The 24,419-nt window shown below is 36.1% G+C and overlaps 1 protein-coding gene across 1 annotated transcript in view; it reads right to left on the bottom strand.

Moving 5' to 3' along the window:
- rbfox1 (RNA binding fox-1 homolog 1) overlaps positions 1-24,098 on the bottom strand; it is a 186,860-nt gene extending 162,762 nt beyond the window's left edge. Inside the window, exon 1 of the mRNA XM_087810096.1 lies at positions 24,035-24,098. The gene's annotated coding sequence lies outside the window, so the exon portion shown is untranslated. The remainder of the gene's footprint in view (positions 1-24,034) is intronic.
- Positions 24,099-24,419: the final 321 nt, after the last annotated feature.

Here is a 24,419-nt window from a genome sequence, read left to right as displayed (position 1 = left end):
AAATTAAATTACTTCATAAACCTTGCTATAAGATGCCATTGTATAAAGTGTCCTTGGGACATTTCTTTTCTTAAAAAAACGTTTTTAAATATTATAAATCCCTACTTTTAATTTGACACACCTTTATATTCTAATACATATTAATATCATTGTTTTGCCTTTGTCATATCACAAAATTAGACAAGACGCAACGGCTTGTTCATGTGACTATGATTGACTATTTGATGCAAAATTGACCACTAAAAATATTAGACTAAATGTGGTATAAGAATACTACACCTAAATGCCTTTACTTTTACGTTCACCAACAACCCAGTCATTTAAAATTTGTTAAGAAATAAAATAAAATTCAGAGTGAATTGTTTAATAGCATAGAAGAATCAAAATGTACTGAAAAAACAAATGTTTACTGAATATATCTACTTAAGAAAACTAAAGAAAAAAACAGTCAATCCTCATCTTTACTAAATATTTAGAATTTAAAAATGGCTTGGGCTACAAGGTGTTGGTTACTTCTGTTATTAACAATTAGAAAGACTAAAATACATTTTCTCCTTGATTAGAACTAGACTAAAATGTGTGACTTTTAGGCAACTGAAACTGGACTATAAATAAAAATGTTTAGTTGGACTCTATGGCTCGGTCTGTTCTTCAGTCTTGGTCTAGGCTAAAGTCTATTTTAAATACTTTAATATTCAGGGTTATTTTGTCACCAACAAAAAATAAAAGTTGCTCAAGTATTTTTAGAAACAACAGACAGACTCAAAACTTCAGAAACAATCCGATCCAGATCTTTAGCTCATTTGGTTTTTGTCAAATTCTTAGACAAGCTCTGAAGCCTCTAATCTTTTTGGTTACTGCCACATCCTAGCATTGAAGGAATATGGAGGAATTTAAAGCAGAAAGCTCTTTATCCGCCATCACAGAACAATGTTGTCAGCTGCTTCACTCTTTTATTTCCCAAATGGATAGTAGAGCACAGTAAGAGAAATGTGCAATATCTCTGTCATTGCTTTGTGCATCCAAAGCTCTACTTAGATCGACAGGCACTGTCTATAAATATATACTGACGTTATTAACAAAATATCAGTTAAATATGCAAATCTGAGGCTGAGAAAAAGGAATAGGAATATGCAATGTGGTGAAATTTGAATTTAACTATGAGGGCAAGCGACAATGACAAAAATAAAAGCATTGAATTGAATTAACTGAAGCGAAAATAAACATTTCAAACAGAAAATGAAGAACACTTACATTTACATTTTGAGTTTTTTGCATTAAACTTCTATTCTTGACTGGTATATTACTGTGAATTTGTCAAAAAAAATTGTATTTATTGAGGCGGGATTCTGCCAGGAAACAACCAGGAAGTGCTCTTTGCACGACTTAACGGTGTTTAAAAAAACACTGTAATGCAAACGTCATCACTGTCCGACTGTTAAATATCAACGTGCCGTCGGTCAGCACTAAACCTTGTCAGGCAAATACACAAAACAGTGTTTTCAAGTCAGAGCGTGAAGCAATTCCTGGTTAGCCTTCAGAACTCTTGCAAGCAGATTTGTTCTGACAGACTTAATTGACCTAATATAGTCTTTTTCAACCCATTTCTGGGATTGTGCTTTTGTAATTTTTTGTTTGTGTAATTGTTATTTGCCCTTCAGGGCCACTCTGGAAATGTCCAACCTTAATATATCTATATAATTCATAATAAAGATGAAGATACCGTATGTTTTATCTCAGCTGCTATTTGCTCTCACAACACTTTTCTCTTCTGACGAAAGGGGCGAGTCTGATTCACACATTCCTAAATATAACGCAACATCTCTGAGCTTAAAGATTTATACTGGCTTCTTCTTTTTATGGACTGTGTGGTGAAAAACCTCACTCAGTGATGCAATCATTTTGAAACGTTTTAGACCAGACTGACCCAGATCTATGTTTCAATTTGTACGGTTTGTCTAGCGGGGTAAAACCCACCACTTTGGATTGCTGAGCTGATTTGTGAGCAATGTGAACAAGTGCGGGCGCCTCACAGTAAGGAGGTTGCTGGTTCGCTTCCAGGCCAAGCCAATTTGTGACCTTTCTATGTGGAGTTTGTATGTTCTCCCCGTGTTGCGTGGGTTTACTCCGGGCACTCCGGTTTCCTCCCACAGTCCAAAAACATACAGAGGTTGATTGGGAACTTGGGGAAATTGTCCATAGGTATGAGTGTGTGTGTGAATGCAATGTCTTTGTGTGTCCTGTGACGGACTGGTGTCCTGTCCAGGGTGTCCCCTGCTTCTGACCCGATGAAACTGGGATAGGCTCGATAAGGGATCAAGCGGTAGAAAATGAGAGAATTAGCAAGTGCTGACTAAAGGTACTACGTTGTTTATCCATCATAATAAAAAATAACTGGAAATACCGACAGCAAAACAATTAGATTGTGGCATTAATTTGAACAAATGTCAGTGGAAGATAAGTTGTTCAACTTTCTTTAATCCAGGGCTCAGAATAGTTTGAGACAAACCGCCTATGTATGATTTTAGGGTTTGTCTCCTGTAAGACAGGGGTCCCCAACCACCAGGTCGCGGCCTGTTAATCTCGGCTTTTTTTAATTATCCCAGTCGCGATGTTTTATTTTGAAAAGTTACCGGATTCTCTTCTCGCATCTGGGTCACGTGATATGTAAGCATTGTTATGGTTGGAACTGCGCAAATACTTTCATATTAACTAGTGATGGGTTGATTAGGCTTCATAAAACTGGTTATTAGGGTATCATGATAGTGTCTTCATTTTGAAACGCCACTAGATGGCGCTCTCTGCTTGTATAACAATTGGCTCTGATCTACTTACTCAATGAAACCTGTCATTGTTTTCAAACCTAGAGTGCCATCTAGTGGCCTTTCCAAATTGACACTGTGCCATGAAACACCATTGGTTGTTTTATGAAGCATCATGATACCAACAGAAATGTGTGTAGCTAAGTTGATGGAAGGCACTCATATTTCTTACCCTGATTTAATTCTTGGTAAATCTGAACTTTGCCATGAAAAATATAGTTTCTGTTAAGGTTGTCACAATACCAAAATTTCAGTAGTCAATACAAATACCAGTCATTTTTTTTTTCTTTTTACTCTGATACTTTTCGAAACCAAAATAAGAGTCTCCTTTACTTATTAGTACACAACTTTATTAAATAAAGAAAAGTTTATATTTATAAAGTGGTGGAAGTAAAAATGTTTTTTTCTTATTTTTCTTATACAAATAAAAAAGAAAATCTACCAATATTACACATTAAAACACTTGGTGAGCAGAGAAGTTTAAATAGAATACACGTTTTAATTTCATTTTATCTGCCTTTCAAAGATTTATCTGACTCTCTTGCTGACATTTGACTTTTACTGTAAAGGAAAATGGATAATAAAGTTTTATTTCAAACATTACTAGTTAATCAACACAGAAACAATCTCATAATGTTGCTTTTAAATGACTGTATCGTCAAATTGTGTTTACATTTATTCATAACATTCAAAAAGAAAATTCAAAGTATTGTAAAGGTGCTCGTCTGTAGCAAGTGTTGTCGAGTGAAGTGTAGCTAGAACATCAAGAATGTGTTTGTTGTTTAATGTAAGTTATAAGTTATATTGAACTGAAAGTCACTCAACTTGAACTCTTTAAAGAAGTCAGGATGTTCTTTCAAGTCTTTCCAAGTGTATATTTAGTTTAAAGAAGACTTGAAAGACAGCCTGACTTGTTTAGACACACTTTAGGTTTTTAAGGGTTTACTCCACCTTCATCCTAGAATCAAAGGTATTTCAAATTTGACTTGACTTGAAATCTGTCTTGTTTTCACTTGAAATAGCATAACATTGTTTTGAAGGACTACAGACGTTTTTCTCACAAAAAGCATGCTTATACTGCCCCGTCAGTTTGGCCAATGTGTATTTGGTACATACGGTACCGATTTTTTGGTATTGTTGAATTTTGGTACTGCATTTGTACCGAAAGTATCTGTTTTTGTGTCAACCCTAGTTTCTGTGTGTAGATACAGTTACTCCATGAGACCCTTATCCAGCAAGTTTGTTTTAAACAAAAATTTGGATGGTGAAGGTTTAGTTTTTTTAAATTATATTAGATGATCATTGAAATGAAGCAGATGGGGGTTAAACTGGCAAAAAAGGAAATTCTATCATCATATTGTGTTAATCTTTATTAACTGTGACTAAAAGCATGTTAAACACTGTGTAGTAAAAACGTGGTAATAAAACAAAAACCCATGACAACTCTGTGAGCATTAAACATTTTTACTTCCCTGCAACTGCCTTAATGCTTCTGCCCTGTTTACTGAAGCTCTGTTAATAGGAGGATCTTCTTCCAGCTGAAAAATCTTTAACCATTAGCCGTGGCAGTTTCTACAATCCCATCCCGTCTCTTTGTCAGTGTGCTGTAGATCAGCTGCGTAATGATATTTTCTGGAATAAATGCTTCATTGTTACCGAGTCTTTTTTCCATTTAACGTTGCAATTTTTTTCCTCTAAAAAGGTGCTTTGCGTTTATTGAGCTCTCAAAGTAAGAATAAATGAACTTGTGGGGGGATCGTTTACGTCCATTAGGGGCACGTGTGTCGGGAGAAAGCGCCGGCGCTCGGGCGACTGCTGGTATGAATCGAGGATTGGGTAAAAAGTCAATCAAATAAGCAGCATGAGGGAAACCACGACGAATGGAGCTTCCAGGAATTAACGTTGAGGTCAGAAGACTAATGGAGGCAACTGCTCAACCACCGTACTCAACAAAACCTCCGCTCGCCCACCACCAGCCCCCCCGACAATCTTTCCACAGAGTTATTGATTAGCAGACAGGCAGGGATGGCAGCAGCTTAGACCAGAGACACACTTTGAGCACTTTGGGGTTGGGTTTCTCTATGACAATGAGGTAAACCGTTAACGTCTATTTAAGAAAAACCAATAAACGCTGATGGATTGGATATGAGGTCTCATTTGCATGTGCGCTCCATGGAGTGATACAACTTGAAGGATTGTGTCGCAGGCAGTTAAGTTAATACAATCTTCATGGAAGAGACAGAAATGTTTTTTTAAATCCACTAATAAATTATACGTTTGTTAACATTTGTCTGTCGAGAAGAGAAATTACTTTAAAAGTCTTGAATATGGCAAATGTTGATAATAGGAACAGGAAATGATGATTCAAGCTCAGCTTTCAATGTCAACAACTGTTAATGTGGTTGAGAATCAACTGGTCTCTTCTTAGAAACAATTAGTTGGAGAAACAGAAAAACAGTTCTTAGTAGATGATAAAAGCTCCATTTCATTTTTGTTTGCTATTTGTAGTAACTATATACAAATGTGTATTAAGAACTGTATCACTCCTTTAGTTCTGTTTGTTAAGACTCAGTTGTCGTCTCGATCTTGACTTGGTCCTATCTGGTGAAATCATTGATAATTATTGTATACAACCAATTTAAATATTATATTTAGCATAAGATAAATCAATGTAACCTTTGTTTCTTCCGAACAGTGACCCCTGGTTCTCTCCTTCTAAACCAGTTGTAAAAGAGGCCTCTCAGGATAAAGGAATGTTATTGTGTTTTCTTGTGTAACTTAACAACATTTTGTCAGAAAAAAACTATGATTTTTGAATGAAATACTATACATGAAATAAAAAGTGATGAATAAAAATACAATGAATTTTAATAAAAATAAGGGACATTAACATAAAATTACGTAACATAATGAATAAAAAATTCAAATTAAATTAGAAAAAAAAAATCCATTCTTTGTACTTGAACTCCAGTAAGTAATTGTGTAAAATATGTGCGTTATATTATTTTTATTATAAAGTCTTGGTCTCAAATCTCTACAGTCTTGGCCTGTGCTAAGTTGGTATTTTACACTGGCTTATTTTATTATTCTTAGTTATCTCCTCTTTAGGTTTACAAGTGATTTTAAACCTCAGCTGATCCGACCAACATACAACCAGAGGACCAGAGATCCGATATCGAAATTGGCAAACAGGTTTTTAAATTCTCTTCTTCTGTGTACAGTGGGACATGAAGTTGATGCTTTGGGGCAAATTAAAACAATTATAAAAACAGAGAATTAATCTCAAATGGGTCCTGTCACTGCACCGTGTAATTATGTGATCCCACTTTTGTTTTCCGCATGACCGTTTTCATCTGTGTCTTGGGTGCCACTGCTCTGTTTGTGTTTTTGTTGCCGTCTGGTCCTTCCCGGAAAATGGGTTTTTAACCCCAATGGTTTTTTTTAACTGGTTATCTAAAGCACATTGCAGAAATGTATCAACCATCAGCTTGGTTACACTATCATCTACTGCTTTTCACTTTTAAAAGTCAGACCAGGATGTTATTTGTATCTTTTCTCCATCTTTTGTTTCCCTCTTTCCCTCCACTTGTGCATGCTGTCGGTTATTTTCTTTAATATGTCAATAAACTGATCGGGCAAACCATTTTCTAACGCACATTATCCCCATAAATGGCGATGTGAGGCGCTCTGCCTGCCTGCACAATCCTTTATTGATCATTCGCTCTCGTAAAAACCAAAATGGGTGACGACTTAGAAATAATGGAACACAGACAAAGAACTGCGAGCCATCTGTTCGGACAGGGACTTCTTCTCAACGTTGTCAAGGTTAACGTGTTGTCAATATTTTGTGCGGTGATTAAAGTGGTTTCATGGTGACTGCTTCAACGTGTATATTCCATGGTTTAACTCACGGTTGTTTTTCTCCTTCCAGGTTTACTATTTTACTTAATGCTTATATGTCAGGTTAGGAATTCGACTTATAGACGTGAATTTAGACAAGGAAGAGACACAAGAGATTGAAATTGGTTTAAAGTCACAACAATTTTACTTGCAAGGAGAGTTTAATACAGAACCTTCTCATTGAAAGTCCCATTTTCACTCTGAAGTGAGAGCTGTTTCGGTTGCATCTATATACCCCAGCGTAAGTTATTTATTTTCCGAGTGACAGAAACAAAGTTAAGAAAGGAGATCAGACCAGATGGTATAAAAAAAAGCAAACAAACATCACAGTTATTTCTGTCTCTTTAACTGATTGAACTGTTGTTGTTTTTGTGACTTCGTCAGACATTCCAAAGCCTAATAAAAACCAAGCAGTGCTTTGACACATGAGCAATGATTAACTATGATTAAATATGCAAATACCCATACTACACTCAACACACTAGCCGAGTATTTTCCCATCATAGTACAAGAAAGATTTTTCAAATATATTCTTAAATTTTATTTTATACACTACTTGCTGAAATATCTGGTGTTACCCTGGTAAGTCATGTAGGTAGGTTTGCTCTACTTAGGGTCTGAAGAAGAGGGAAAAAAATAGAAATGAAAAACAAAAATGACAACCAAAAAATACATTTGAAAATTAAAAGTTAATGGGCTTTACAACTGCCCTGCTAAAATTCTGTAAATCTTCCTATTTTAGTATGTAATTAATAGTAAGTAAGTAAGAAATAGGGTTTAAATTCCACCAATATTTGACGTTGGCATTTTTATAGAGGTCTTATCTCCCGCTTCCCAACCCCTGCAAAATAACAAAAGAAGGTTAAATAATGGGAACAACACAAGGTATGTACTATGATAAATACATTTAATACAGTAAATGAAAATTGGACATATTTGAATATGCATGGGGGTTTGCTGCTTCCCTTGACCTGATTGAGTTCTCGCTCCACTAAAACCTTTACTCAGTAATCTACGTGCTAATTTCAAGATATTTTTTCGCATAGTTAAGGAGTCTATAAACATCTGTTTATTAACATATGGACTTTTTTTTTTCAAATTGTTCAGCTTACTTGGTTGCATTATGATTTGTTAGTTATATTTCTCTTTTAAGAAGGGGTCCCCAACCTTTTATGTATCGCACACCAGTTAAATGTCAGGATTATATTCACGGGCCGACGTTCAGATAGAAAAAAGTAAAAATACAATAGCATAACCTGCAAAAAAACTATAATAAAGTGCTGAATAGAAATATATCACGCAAATGCTGAATCAGCAAGACCTTTTGACGGATTACATGCATCTATGTATATCTGATTGTATGTCGACGATAGTGTTATTTATGTGTGTGTTCGTGTTTTCTAGCTTTTAGAGATTTTGTGTAACTTTAAGGCAGCAATAATACATCTAAATATATAGAAATCAAATTTTAATACATTAATTAAATAAATGGATGACAAGAGCACTGGCAGAAGAAGAGCTGCTTTTCAGAGGTCTGCGCCCACTTAACATCCTGCTGAGAAGGACATCTATACATGGCAAGTTCTCCATGCTATGCAAAGACGTAACCTCCCTTGTGTGTGTCAACATTTTTTTGTATTTGGTCGTGTTTTTTAAGACGGTGAGGAAAACTTCTTTCTTCTTCGGGACACACCAGCGGTAGCTGCAGGGGGCCGTGATGACCCAGATTCACAGAAATGCAGTGTTGCAAGAAGTTTGTCGAGTACTTTTTACTTCACACCCTAATGAAAGCCAAAATCTGTGAAAGACGTCATGACTCAGGAGAGAATTTGCTAAACGTGTATTAAACCTAGTGCTTGTGCCAGCAACATTTTAATACACCATGGACCGTTTTTGACTGATATTAAGACGGACAATGATGTATCTGGCTTTCTTATTAATGAGTTAATGATTTGTTTTTACAAAAAATGTATATTATTCATTTTCAATTTATTTGCAAATTAATTAATTATTTTATCGTTATCAATATAAATAGTATAGTTTATTTTATTCCAAATGTCTTAATTCTACAATTTCTTCAGTCTTCTTAATAAAATGAAATCATGACATCCTCTTACTGTTTAACACCAGATTACATATATTTTCATTCTATTTAAAACATGGGGGAAAAAACCTAAGAAATAAGTTTAAATTTGTATTAATTGCCATTGAATGTGTTCCCTTAAAAGAACTCTAAAAGAAGGGTTGCCAACCTTGATCAGGTACACTTTCAATCTAATCGGATTCATCACAACAGTTTAGGTGTATAACGGGATGACGATTGCCTGGTTGAGGGGCCAAAAACTGTTTTTAAATATTAGCAAAATGCAATTATGTACTGCACTATTTCGTGTGTGTATCTTGTCTTTCTAAAACAATGTCATTTGTGGAAAAAGGACAATAAATGCAGAACACAAAACTTACTAAGACCAAGACTTCAAAGCCGATTTCCAAGCCAGAATATCAATAGAACATGACAGAAGTTCTGACAAAGGATAAATCAGCAGGAACGTCAGGACCTGATAGGTTAAACAGTATCAAAGGGAAGATGTTATCGAAGCTGTGATGTCGGGGCAGTAACTGTAACAAGCAACATGGACGATGAAGGAAAGAGGCAAAAAACAATCTGGTGTTGTGCGAGCCAGCCTGCAACATATGGGGTGAGTTGATTACAGGTGATGGAAACGTGTGAAGACCCTTGAGCAATGAAGAAGACAAAACGGGTAGGAGGGAAATCTTAAATACAAAGGAGTCATCGTGTACCATAGTACAGACATGTAACTTCAGGCTCATAATAGGCTGTGCCTTTGTCAATTTGTCCATTGTTTGATCCATTTAAATGTCTTTCATTGTCCTCCATGTCTCTCTACTTCAAGAATTGTAGTTTATTTTAGCAACAATCTTTTTTTGAGCTTTTTTGTAGCTTCGGACTGGTATTATATATAAATATTCAATTATAAGAAGAATTATTGTTTTTTTCTACAACCATTCATTCTTTTTGCCCCCCCAGCAACCCCCATACGGGATTAAGCAGCATAGAAAATGAATGAATGAATGCATTCTTTTGTGTGCTTTTATTATGTTTTATTTCTCATCCAAGGCCCTTTCCTTCTATTTCTTCCTTGTCATTTTAATGACAGCCGGAACCAATCCGCAATCTTCACCATTGCAGCTGCCACTCGAGCTTCCCGGTTCCAGTCCGTGGTGTCAGGTTGAACTGAGTCCTTGTGCTGGTGAGCTTAACCTACCAAACACTAGTCAAGACTTTGGTAAAGTATTGCATTTTAAATGCATTTTTTATGAATCATAAATGGGTTCAAATTAACTTAACTGTATTGTTAAACAAAGACAAATTCCCTTTTCAACATTATTCATTATATTCATTTCTATCTTTTGTGCGATAATTTTCTTCTGCTACGCTTCACTGTAAGTTTTGACACCAAGAAATGGTGTGAATTTAGCTATGTATTAATGCATTGTTCTAAGAAAACCCTTACATTACTTTTGTGTCTTCTAAACGATTTTTGTGTTAAAATTGTTTAGTTCGCAGTTTTCTATGTGAAAGTAAACTTGTGCAAACATAGTTGATAAAGTCGAAAGGAACAGCCGTGCATACAGGAAGATAATCGAAGCATATACCGTATATAAGAAAGTGAAGTTCAATCAAAGTGAACAAAGGTCAGCGAAAAGGGACAGAAGAAGCTAGGTTGTGAGTGTGTGTGCGCCCGGCTAACAAAGTGGGCATCCAAGGGAGAGAACAAAACCTTCCTCCTCTAATTCCACACACCATTAAATTGTAATTTCAGTGGCTGATATATTTATGCATTAAAGCATTACGATTGTGTCCCCAACCTATTGCTATGCTGGCCATGCCATCAAAACAGGATTTGAAAAGATCGTACGCATAAAACCCAACGGTTGAACAAAAGTTGAAGAACTTTACTCAAGTGTTTGTTTGGTCTTCCCCTTACTAGTGTTGTTAGAGTTGGCTGTTTATGGTTATAGAAGTTAGGCTTCAGGACAGACCAGATGTTAGAGGAAGTGAATATACAACCACTTAAACTTGGGGACAAAATACAGACATTTTCAGTTTCTAGATGTCATATGTCACTCAAATTGAAAAAGTCTTACCCAGTTCGCGGAGCACATACCTATCAGAACCCAGACTACAGGCTTGCTTGTGCACAGAGCAAATATTTAACATAGGGATAAACTCAAAGTTGCAAGTATCCTAATACTTTTTCACCCAAAATATCTATTCTATGAGAAAGAGAAGGATCTTGCCTAAGTAAAACAGTGAGTTCTGGAGTTTTGACATTCATGTATTGTTTTCCTGGTATATTAGCTTTAACATTAGCTTTAAGGATAACTTGTGCACAAATAAAAACACATATAGTCTCTAGGAGAGTAACTTATATAAGAATAGGAGGAAGACAGATAATTATCAGAGTATTAAAACCACATCTACCTCATGCTCTATTTGCACTACTTTTATTGCTCTGTTTCTTTTAGATTTTTATTCTTTCAAATGTATATATAGTTATTTATATACGTATGTATATATAAAGATATATATGTTTATTTTTACTGCTCACTTTTGTTGGGGGTACAAAGTAAGAATTTCATGGTACATAGTACCTATGACAATAAACGCTTTGAATCTTTGAATCTTGAATCTATCGCCAAGCAGATTGAGATTGAGTTGTGTTGTTATCAAAATAACATCAACAAGCAAAAAGGATGGTGAGCCTAGGGGTCAGAATTTGAGTATTTTCTAAACCCCATTTGGTGTGTTAATCAAAGAAATTACCGAATTGGACATTTTAATCGGTTTCCCAAGGACGGGAAGCACAAGTTCTATCCAACAACAATTCATCCAGACGCTTAAATTCTTAAGTATTCTAAATTGAGTCAAGCGATCGACACCTTCCAAGATGCAATTCCATCAATCATCTCGATCACTATAGGCAAACAGAACCATCAGTCAAATGTTTTCCTCACATTGTGAAGAAACTGCTAAAATTCCTGAGTTATGGACACCGTTTTTGGCACTTTTATGCCACAAATTGGTGCCGATTCCAGGCAACTTCTCCTCTTACAATATTATTTTCAATACTTTCTTTTTCCTTTATTAAAGTGCAATTTCATCTTTGTCAAATAACAGGGCATAACATTATACTGACTGGTTAGATGGTGAGTTTCGTTCTCCAAAATGTTAAAGAGGAATAAAAGAAGGACTGCCGCTGTATTATTGCCATCTAATAATCTGGTTATTTCTGTATGTTTTACAATAATATTTACCAATTTTAAATAAAGAAAAGTAAAGGGGCGCTTCCATCATCACCAAGAGAGACAAGTGTGTTTGTCGTCCCAACACAACACATGACAAAGTTTGTCCAAATATTTGCCGCCACTAATTCCCAGCAGATTTCCAGACGCAAACCAGTTTGGACAGAAACAGGTGCTTGACTTGGTTGATTTCTTCCGCATTTTATCGCATCCAGTGGGATTCACCTTTTGTTCGGGAGTGTGTGCGCGCGTGCACGTGTGCGTGCACTTCATGTCGCACTATCCATCACCAGCGGCTCTTGTAGTGGCTGGATCACTGCAGGTTACGCCAGTGCTCCCTCAGCTAAGTTGTGTGGACTTGATATATGTGCTGTCGGGCGGCAGTTAATGAAACAATAGCCAGAGCAGCTCTCCTCCTCGCTGCTGCTCGTCCCTCGCTCTGTCTCTGTCCGCCGCCATCTCCACATCTGTTTCCTCTTTGTCTAGTTTGTCTTTTCCACCTCACTGACTCTACACAATTTGTACTATTTAGACAAAGATGCACTTCCAAGTTTGGAAGAAGGTAAATCAAACAAAGACAAACAAGATTTGCGGTAACTTTACTTTATACATATCCAGGGGAAAGAGACAGCAAAATCGAAACAAGGCACAGAAATCTCGTGTTCTTTTAGGTACGGTCACTATCGTCTATGTAGGAACCAAAGTACAATTTTTAAAACACAAAGTTAAATTAATAATAAACAGTGTATCAGAGCACTAAGCCAAGTGCGACCTGAGGACAACAAAAAAGTTGATGTGCAACGTCGGCGGTTTCTTGGAGATATGTCTCTTCTTCAATCTGTAGAAGAACCTTGTGTTGCCACACAGAGGTGCAGAACTTGTGTTAGCTGGGTAAACAGGAGGGGTCTCAACACACAGTCCTTCTCCGTTGTGGATTCCTACAGTTGGATGCAGCGGTAACTTGTCCATTAAAAGGACAAACGAATGTGGTTTACAGTGTGCAGTCATAATTATTTGGGCTCAACAATACTGAAAAAAGTTGGTTATTTTGAACAGGATATAAAAACCTGCCAAAATTGATTACATTTTAAATGTATGATTGGTTTTTTGGTATGATTTAGTTTAGCTTGGTTAAAATTACTTAATGTTATCTTTAAAGAACCAAGATGTTGATGAAATATTTCTTAACTGGCAGTTTTATAATACCATTGTTCCTCTTTGACCTTTCAGGTATAAACGTCACCACTTTAAAATGCCCCATAGGATATACAGCCAGTCGTGCTTCATCAATAAAATGTGGAAGAGTCATGTTTAATGAGGTGAGTCTGACCTTTGACCGCTGTGTTTCTGTGTGTATTAACAGTGTATTTTCTGAACGTGATTACAAATGAAGTTACCTTACAATGCCCTGACAAAGATGAATTAATGGTCTGGTGGTGATCAACAATTAGCAAGCTAGCATACATTTTTCTTAAGTACTTGACTTTAGAACCAGGTAATGACTTGGCATCAATCTACGTATGTGCTTCTTATTCTGTAACTTTGTACTGCTATTATAATTATCCAATAATAAAAAATAAAAAAAAATAAAAACCAACCATTGATTCTTGTATGTGCTTTTATTTGTTGTCTTTCTTATCCAAGCCCCTTCCTTCTATTTCTCCCTTGTCCCTTGGCACTCAAACTTCCCGGTTCCAGTCCGTGGTGTCAGATTGAACTCATCCTTATAATGGAAAGGTTGACATACCAAACACCAGTCAGACTAACAACTTAATCAGGTAACAACCTCAGTAATAATTGTCTCTAAATTAATTCACTGTGTTTTTTGTCCCACTGACTTATTATTGCAGCTGCAATAGGCTTCAACATCCATCCTAGAGTAAATATTCAAAAGAAAGTTTATGGTCCTTTTTTTTTTAATCTTGGAAGTTATTTCCATAAATTCATTTCCTCTGTATTAATGGAGCACAAATGTAGCAGGAGACCCCCCTTAAAGTTCAAATAAATCAAATTAAATTATATTAATGCCATATTTAATACGTACTAAATAAGAATGATTTCCATGTTTTATATAAAGCGGGTGCCTCCTTAATTAGTCTTGATTATATTCATTTACCCAGGTAAAACTAGTTATTTCAGCTTGTCACACAATATATTTTTGTCTTAATTTAGATTTGCATTTTTACCTTAAATCTAATTTAGATTTTTTTTTTTTTTCATATTTTCTTCAGCTGAAAAGAGAAAAAATAACTAAATGATAAACGTATATATATATATATATATATATATATACCATTGCTCAAACATACATACATAGATGATGGTCTTCGATGGATTATATTAAGTTGTCTTCATGTCTGTCTGCCTTTAGTTAGTTAAAAAGGCTTGAACATATTATGAACATATTAGATATAAAAAAAAAAAAAAAATCAATTTATATTTTGGGTCAAAGAACAGATGTTGGTGATGTTTTGAAGTTCGCATCTGGATTGAGGAATGTTTTGTAGGAATCGTCTTTCACTTCAATGGCCTTTAGTAGCTCACATGGCCAAAAAAAAGAAAAAGAAAACGACCAAATAAAACAGAAAACAACTAAACACCCCAAATAAATCAAATGAAATGTCCCTATTGTGACCAAAATGTGAAGCTATTTTGAGGTTGATGCACGGTATTGCACTAGTTTTGATAGTTAAGGAATGATAAAACACCAGTTTTTAGGACACCAAATCCCAGAGAAGACACTTTTGTTGCCAAAAACATTCTTGAACTAAGATTTTTTTTTGCTTATTTGTTTGGATTCTGTGTTTCCACAGTCACTTGAAATGCAGAGGTAGGGTTTTCTAGTTGACAACAAAATCTATTTGACTTTGTGTCAAAACAACTTTGTTTTAGACACTCATTGTTGTTATAAGATTTTTACGTATAAGTTTGATTTTCTTTTAATGTAAAAATAAATACATACATCTTACGACTATAAGCTGAAGAGATAACACTGGCAGCATTTTAAAATCTCTAGCATTAGGAAGATAAAGTAAGAATGCAAGCCACACACATGGAAGATTATCTTCTTTTTGAAAACGTATGCAAAGACAGCAGATTATTCCAGCTTCAGACTGTCTGTAAAACACATTTTTTTGGCTATTAGGCCTCAACATATTTATCACAAACACCCTCAAAACAAAAGGAGGACAACAACAACACCGTCATATGCTGCATAAGTAGAGTGTTAGTTCCCATTAAATCAACAACTTAATAATTGATGAGAAAACATTCTCGTTAATTCAGGGCAGAAATGATCAATTCAAAACGGCAAAGCCAATCTTCCTCCGGAATGTTAAAAGCTTTCGTACATATTTTGTCAACAGATTATGACCCGAGGCACTGAAGCGTCCATCGATTTTAGCTCAACCTCAACTATGTGCTTCACTTTCTGATTCAAATTCAGGTTTGCGACTTGTTTTTTTTTGACTAACTAGGCATACTAAGTGCTAAAATTGGGATGTGGAAAGCAGGTCAGATGTGCTTATCCTCCCTGAGCACAACTTGTCTCACTAATTAATACAAACCCAAATATGGGCTGGAGGAGAGTTGAGGGAGGGTGGGCCTTATCAACTAAATAGGCTGCAAGGGGAAAGCACTGTTTATTCCTCCCCTTGCACCCCACTTATACCATCTCCCCGCAAGACCCAAAGATAACCACAAATAGAGACAAAGACGGATGAAGTGGTGGTACAGAGATGAACATAAAGTCTTGAGGGTTTGTGAGTGTGTGAGCGAACCTTCGACAGCTTGAAGCGCCAAATGATTTATTTACACTTATTTCTAGCCGACCAACATGTGCTTGTGACTCCATTAGAAAGTCCTTGATTGGAAGGTTTTTTCCCAAACAAAAGGTAAACCCAAGGGGAAACATCGGGTTTTCAAAATTAAGCCAATGTACAAAAAGCCACAGTTCATTGAGTTCAGAAAGGACTTTTTTCAAATAAGTTTTTTGCCATCAAAAACATCTACAGTATGCTTTTAAAAACTGCTTGGGCCGCCAACACTGAGTCTGGTTCTGCTTGAGCTTTCTGCCGTCTTGAAGGACATTTTTCCTCTCCCATGTCACACTGGGATTCACTGATTGTTGATTCGCTTGGATTTGTTTTTCTTTTCTCTAATATAGTCTTACTTAAACTGTTAAGTTTCTTGAGATCATTTTGTTGTGATCTGACACTTTGAATAAAATTGAAGTGAATTGAAGTACACAGCATTGCCAAGGGACTTTTTGGAGATACAAAACTGTGACAGATATGTTTGATGAAAAATGCAAAGGCCAAAATATGTTATTGTCCCTTCAACATTGAGTTAGAAGGGTGCTGGCGTAATTTTTCGATTGGACAGATTCCCAAAAATGACGGGGAAGCTTCAAAAAAAGAAGGTCAAACAGGGTTAGAGGATATGCGACTTTTAAAATAATGTAACTCAATATTTGTGCTACAGAACTCTTAATTAGCTTAAACCATCATTTTAAATGAGACGCTATACTAGCACTAATAATCAGTTCTTCGGAATTCCCATAGTATCAGCCACCCTAGATTAGAACTAATCGGTCATAGTTTCATAGTTCATAATGGTAGACTGCAGTTACACGATGGCCGTGAACAGGTATTAGCTCAAGAGCTTTTAAAGTTTCTACACTGCTTCATGATACAGCAGCCCATCACTTAAGGTAGCATGCCCTCGAAAAGTGATTCCAGTCATCACTATTGTGGTCATGTTAAACACTTAAGCATTCATTTTGCAACTTTGGACCACAGACTGAATAAAAAGGGATGTACTGTCTGTGATGTCACCCATTTGTTACTATTATTGATTGCTGTATCATGAAGCTTCATCAACCCCTACTACTAAGAGAACCGACCCTACAGTGGGAGGCACTGATTCTCTTCACCCCAGTCAAATTTCATATGTTATTTTTGCTTTTTATTTTTTTACGTCGAGAACTGATTCTTGTTTAAATTAAGATTTGAAGTGACTCTTAACACAAGTCAATGTACAGCCAGAACATCTCTAGATATTCCGAAGTTTCATTAATGAAAAGATAAAAAGGAGTGTCAGTGCTAGATCACTGTAGACATGAGCAAGACCATCGGTTTGTGGTCCTGGTCTTGAAGGTCTACGGCCTTTTCTTTTCTCGGTAATTCGTCCGATTTCTGTCTTGGGCCTTAACAGTACCTAAAAGCATATTAGACCATTAGTATCTAGTACACCAATCTAGTATACTTTATCTTATTTAACCCTTTTGTCAGGGTCAAGGTGACCTGAAGCCGCGAAAACAAATTCTCTTATCTGTTGTGTTACTTTTAGGTTAAGGTGAATGGCCTTATGGAAACCACTATAAGATCTGTTGACATAGCAAAGTAAGCTAATGCTAATGTTACTCAACTACTTAACTGAAGCGATCTTGAAAAACGGTCTGGTGAAAACATAAAGCCTGAGCGTGTGTGTGTGACACACACAATGGTCCAAACCATCAGTTATATTTCACTTCATTAGAATGAACTTTGATTCTGTTTACATGACACACACTAATTAGGTTTATCGAAATGTACCGGTCGTGTCACAGCCGATGAAGAAGTAGCTCAATCCACTCTCTCTGTCTTAGTTGGAAGCTAATTGTGCGGTGGGAGGAGCGGTGAGGGATTATGACGGTCAGTGCATTCATCATGCTACTCAGGGGGATGCGAGAGAACGACAGACAAATAAATTATGCTGTCTGAGGCATCACAGATGCCGCGACTTAACAAGGCAGGACACCTACTTAATACCAAACATTGTCAACACCAGCCACGGCGACTTTTGTCGAAAACTTTCTTTTGTCTCCGAGGGCGCGACGGGTCGAATCATTGATTTTCGGCTTCAACCTGGTATGAAGTATTTTCACGTAGGAATATTTAAAAGCGTCTTTATGTTTTGGGGGTCTCGCCCCACATCCTGTCCATGAATACACCAAAAATCATTAGCTGGTGTTGTTTACATCAGCAGAGAAGCGTAATTAGAATATAAAAAAAAACATCATGATGTTGGATGTCTCTTCCTGCACATGCACCATCTCTCCCTTTTATCTTCCTGTTCATGTTTTCCTGCTCTTAATCAGTCGTTTCCCCAATGCCCCCATTCACCTTCACCGGTCGGAGATAGTGTGTGACAGCGAGGGGTGCGCGCATGGAGATTCGCTTGGCAGTTAACAACAGAAACTCAATTAATTTAAGTCTTTTTAATTAGCCCCAGACTCAGTTTTACTGTTGTTTACCCTCTCTCCTTTCCTGCTCTCACCAGCAGGAAAAAAAAAAGAAGCTTTCGTTGTTCTAATGAGGCCTCACTTTCTCCGGAGCTTCTGCTGCATCAGCAGGACACTTCCTGACAAACAAGAAATCCATCCACGAGACGGTAAATCACATGCAAGTGGTTGGAAATGTCTGGGTTCTGATAGCCTGGTGGACGTCTAGGCTTGAGAGTCTTTAAGATAATTTGATTATGAGCATTTATAATTCTAATTGACACAAATGCAAGGCCTTATTGAGATAGAATTTTTGGCAAATGTCACTTAACCAACCCAGTTTTGCCTTTTAGTCAGTTCCAATTACAAATTGTCAGAATTTCCCTTTGACAGTGATCGTGTAATTTTGAGGTCAGTTTATAAAGAAATGAAGGACGTTACATTTTAAATAAATGTTCAAATACATAACAACGTGTTTGATAAAATGAATAAATAGCCAAAATAACAATGAGAATAAATAACAAAATGTAACAATAAAGAAATATAGAAAATGACTTTATTTTTGTCAAAGACAGGTGCTTTTCTTTGTACAAATGTACATTTATTTATTCATAGATTTTTACTTTTACATTACTTAACTTAGCTATATATGTATTTTGTTATTTTAACATATATTTATTGATGTATTTATACGTTTTGTCTTTTATTTATTCCGACATTTCATTGGCAGTATGCAATTTAAGTAGGCATGTAATTTATTTATTTTGACATTTATTCGCACATTTATTTTTTGATTTCGACATTTAGTTATGTATTTATACATTTATTTATTTAGGTTTATCGAAATGTACGCGCAACAAATATCACGCCTTAAGAAAATAACTCTCAGTCCATGTCTTATATTTATTCTTCTTTGTTCCCTCCTGGCAGTCGGTATTTCAGTTGGACTTTTTTTCACTGTGGATAATGAAACCTGTACAAGGTCTTCTGCTTTTGTTCTTATGCACATTGTGCAGGTTCATCCCTGGGACACGAAGCGCTCTGAAGGCTGGTGTTTATGCTGGAATATAATTGTCTGAACAGTTGAATGTGGCAACTTCACGCTTGTGAAAATCGTTTCCAAGGATGAACCTAGCTTGCGCAAGTCGGCTATTGATATCCTAATATCAAGATTCTGTTTTACTCTCCCATGATTAATTTCTATTAGAAGTGTATTAGTATAATTATTATTATTATATTCATATATATATAATATTTTAGACACCAATGCATAAGTGCTTCATATAAAAACAAACGTAATTAATTTGAAAATGGCACAATACATTAAAAACAGCACAATGAAAAGACACAATTAAAAACAAGATGCCTTTTATTTACATCATGAATATCATGTTAAAATATTAAGGTCAAACACAGTAAATGATCAAAACAAAGTAAAAACCATTGATGAATCCAGTAGATATCCCAAATGTCAAATAAATATGTTGATTATTGGCTATTGTCAAAATAACTGCAATTATGTGCCTCATCTGTGCGCCGTTGCCACATTGCACAATGTACTTGTTCACGAAACAAAATGAATAAATTCTTGGGTTAGTTTCTGGTTTTATCTTTCTGGTAATTTCAAAAAGTCTCTCATTACTTTATGAGAAAATACTGTCTCTGACCCACTGCTGTAATGCAGTTTGGTGGTCACATGATAGTTGAGTCGTTCTAATAAAGTTAAATAGTGAAGATTGTTGTTCAAATAAAAGCTACAGATTTCAACTACATCAGAGATTGAAACAATCATTACAGAAAAAAAAATAAAATATATATATATATATATATATATATATATATATATATATATATATATATATATATATATATATAAAAACATAATAAAACATCAAATCTTATGTATTGTTGCTTTAAAGTAAGGGTAAATATTTTGTCCCATTTTAACTATTTTAAGCGACCTGTTCAAAACCAGTGGATATTGATACGTCAAACAAACAGAACTGCCATTCCTCCCCTTTTAGTGTTTTCATAAAAAGGTTTTTGCATTGATGTCAATTAGCTTGGGTTTTTGGTATACAAAAATATACCCAACCGAAGAGGTTGCTCACAACGTTTATAGGAGCATATACCCCACTTTTAACTAGTGTGTAGTTTACTATGCATTTCATAGGGCTGCCAAGTTTCAGCGAAAGGACAAGAGTCATAATTATTTTATTTATTATTATTATTTTATTAGTTTCTCGTAAAGTCTACGTTGAGTTGTTATTATATTTTTGGGATATTAGTCTACATCTTCTTGAAGATGTCTATGGCAGTCATTTAATGAAACGTAAATTGATAATTACTGATTAATTGCATCGTAAATACGTCCCCTTTGACAAACACATGTATGAGTCACAGCTACAATATGATGTTTTAATTTTTCAATTTCTCAAAAATTCTACATTCATTTTATATTTGAAATCTTTAACCTTTAATTGTTAAACAGTCAATAGATATTGCAAAAATGAATGAACTAATAAAAAATATATAAAAATATATATAATTAATTTGAAAGCCAGGAGTTTATTTCCCCATTTCTGCATGGCTTTTTGGGGAATTGACCGTAAAGTTTGGCAAGAAATCTCCAGATAAAAGTACAACTCGTAACAGGAGAAACTCGACTCAAGTGATAGATTTGATTACTATGGTGTTGTTGACTCGACCCCACGCTTTTGTGTGTGTGTGAGTAGTGATGCTATAATGAAAGATAGACCCGCCTTAAGTTGCTTCTGATTGGTTAATATTGCGTGGTGCCTTCTGTGATTGGCCAAATTCATGCAAAAGGGACCAAAGATTATAATCATTTAGAAAAAAAATAGTATAAATAGTATTAAATGGTTGGCAAATGTTAAGTGTTGCATGTGGTGTAAGAATGGCTCAAATTGTGTGACACTTGGAAATCCTAATTTCTCTGGTTTATGCTCAAAACTTTAACAAACCTACAAACTTTTATTTATGATATGGAACAACATTATCGTGTCCAGCAACTACCAGGGGACACAAACTGTCCAAGGCAGGATTGGACCGACATTCACTCCATGTGTGACAACAAAAAAAAGCAGCGGCGTGATCCCCAAAATATGGTCGATCAGCGTGAATGGCAGTGTTGACACATGTTTGCCGCTGCTAATGTTCACACATGTCCCCCACGAAAAAACAATGCCACAGCTGCTGACAATGATACGGCATCATTGGCGACGACAGTCTCACACACACACACACTCCTGGACCAGGGGCGCCTCCATCATGGCGCCGTCCACATCAGCACCACAGCCAGACTCCACCTTTGATCAGGACCCAAAATGGCAGCACGGGCTCGGGCTGACATGTCAGACAGCTGCCAATTAGAGCAGCTCAGCCTCAGGCAAGTGAATTCCAACCCTGCAGCTAGCAGGTCGTGTTTTCCATGCAGGCAGTGGCGTCTTCCTGCCCATGCCTAATCACGGCTTCTGCTGCTTATTTACGCTCATTCCCTCCCCACGAAAAAAAAAAGGCATTGTGAGAATTGATAGTTAGGCCATCATTGCCAAGTGGGCTTCTACCCCCCACACTCTTCACATTTCTTCTGCCACCCACCGCTCATAAATTATTCCACAGACGTCTCTCTTTTTTTTTTGGGCTGGGTTTCTTCACACTGGACAGATTCCACTTAGACATCTGATCACACCAAGTCACGGTAAGTTGGCAGACTAGTCAGCTATTAACCTGCTACTGTGTCCATCAATAGTGAAATGTTCCTCCATCTGTGGCTTGTATTGAATCAGAGAAAGATGTCTATAAAGTTGTTGTTGGAGCTGTAGTGAGTGACAGATGTATGTGTTGGAGCGACCTACTGCTATACACTGAATATATTACTGTCATCAGATATGTATGTTTTTTTATTGTATTTTCTTTTCTATTCATTAATTAGTATAAGTATATTTATTGGATGAAAGTTTCTTTGGATTTTTGGAAGTCTTAACCCTTTAACTTCCTTTCTTTTGAGTCAGTTAAAAGGATTATTCACCTTAAATTTCAACTTTAATCATTTTAACTCACGCTCATGTCGACTAAACGTTGGGGTTATTTCCAGAGTAATACATTTCTTTTTAGAGTTATAGAAAAGTCCATGCTAATGCAGTGAACCATACTCTGTGATCATCGTCTTTATCTTCGTCCAAAAATCCAAACCAAAAAACCTCCAAATACCTCCATACTGTTCGTCTGTGACGTCCATCTTTTATTGAAGCTTCGACATGAGGAATTGTTGCAGAAAAACTTAAACAAGTCCATATTCTAAGCTTGTTTATGGCATTAGCTTAAATGCTAACATGCTACACAGACAGGGAACACAGTGGGTAAACATCACGAGTACATCCATTATAGACAGTAGACTGGAATTGTTGCATCATTGCTCTAAAAGTGAAAATAATCCCAGTCAACATGAGGCTGAGTAGAAAATAAGTAGAACTATCACTTTAAATAACAGAGTAGCGGATTGATTCCCCCTGTTTTTTCCGCTATAACCCAACCTCTTGTAAGTATAATTTAGGTATTTAATCAATTTTCTTGATCCAAGATTAATGACCTGACAAATATCAGCGCTGCATATTTTAATTTATTATCAAGATGATATTTTTTCGTGTCAATCTTCGCTTCAAGGGAAAAAAATAGACGGGGCGGTAACAAAATGAATAATGCATGCAATAAGGCAACGTAGAAGGACTTGTGGACCCGACACTTGATGTCTGCGTTTACCATGGGTGTGACCACATTACCACACTGTCAGCTGGTTGGGGAACACTTTAATGAAAAATGAATATATGACAACTAGAGCTTCACTTTGGTGCTTGCACTCTTGGAAGAGCCATGGATCAGGCCCAGAAAGCAGCCATTTGATGTATTAAATCTTTATAAGGCAAGACAAAAAAAATACAAATCTGATCTTGTAGAAACACTTTCTTTAATAATATTTATTACTAGGATATTTACATATGTTCCCAACAGTTGTTTAATTAAGATAAATGAGATTGAAAATATTCTTTCTTGCACCTCCTACTGGCACAGTGCAAATGCAATATTTGCTTCCAAAAACAGGTTCTTCTTGTGTCAGTTTCTCATCTTGTCTTCCTGCCAACTCCACAAAATGTGATGCAGTTTCAGGGTGTTTTGAAGGAGCCTGTTTTTGTATCATCACCTATGATTCTAACTTGTCCTTCCCCCAGAGCCACTCTCAACATCTTGATAAGCTTGCCAGGGATCTTCTACATATCGCCTCGATGGTGCCACCAGCCCTGGATCCTCTCCTTGGCCCTGTTTAGACTCTTGCTCTACGTTTTCTTTTCTCTCCCTGTGCACCTCGATCCCCTTGTTTCTCCCCTTCCGTACCCTCCAGCTGTTCACAGCAGAAAGTCATCAACTGAGTAGGGTTCTACTCAAAGTTTCTGCCTGTTAAAAGGAAGTCTTTCCTCCCCAATATAGCCAAACTCTTACTTGTTGTAATTGGGGTTTTAAAAGATACTTTTACATGTGTAGCAACAAAACAAAAACAAAGCAGATATACAAAACAGTTACTTGGTTTCAAATAGAAAAGTAAAAGGAATATCCTTGTCCAATAAAATGCTTAGAAAGTTCAGAAACAATACAGATAACAAACAAGAAGCATTATCAAAACATTAAAAAAAAAAAAAAGGCTCACCACAGAATATCCAACCCGTAAGCCCCGCGAGATCCTGACCCGACGACAGATCCTGTTTGAAATCCACAAGTAGTGCCTGGAAAAGAATAAAAAATGTCATTGTTGATGACTTTAATATAGATATATAGCATTTTAAAACACGTTAACACAGAAAAGAAAACATGGAAAAAAGCAATGTTTTTCAGTACAATGTCTGCTATTGATGTAAGAACTAAAGTGGTTACTATTAGGGAAAGCACAAAACATTTATGAATGCCAGTTCAACATGATGAATAACACAATCATTACAACTTGTTTAATTGGTTGATTCATTCATAAACTGTAAGTCTATTGATCAATTATATCAGAAACTCAGGACTATTTAACCTATTCATATATCTCTAAT

The sequence above is a fragment of the Callionymus lyra genome, chromosome 15 (genome assembly GCF_982586985.1).
Source record: "Callionymus lyra chromosome 15, fCalLyr1.hap1.1, whole genome shotgun sequence".
Taxonomy (NCBI): Eukaryota; Metazoa; Chordata; class Actinopteri; order Syngnathiformes; family Callionymidae; genus Callionymus; species Callionymus lyra.
Note: the sequence above shows the minus strand (reverse complement) of the source record. Positions and strands in the feature narration are given on the sequence as shown.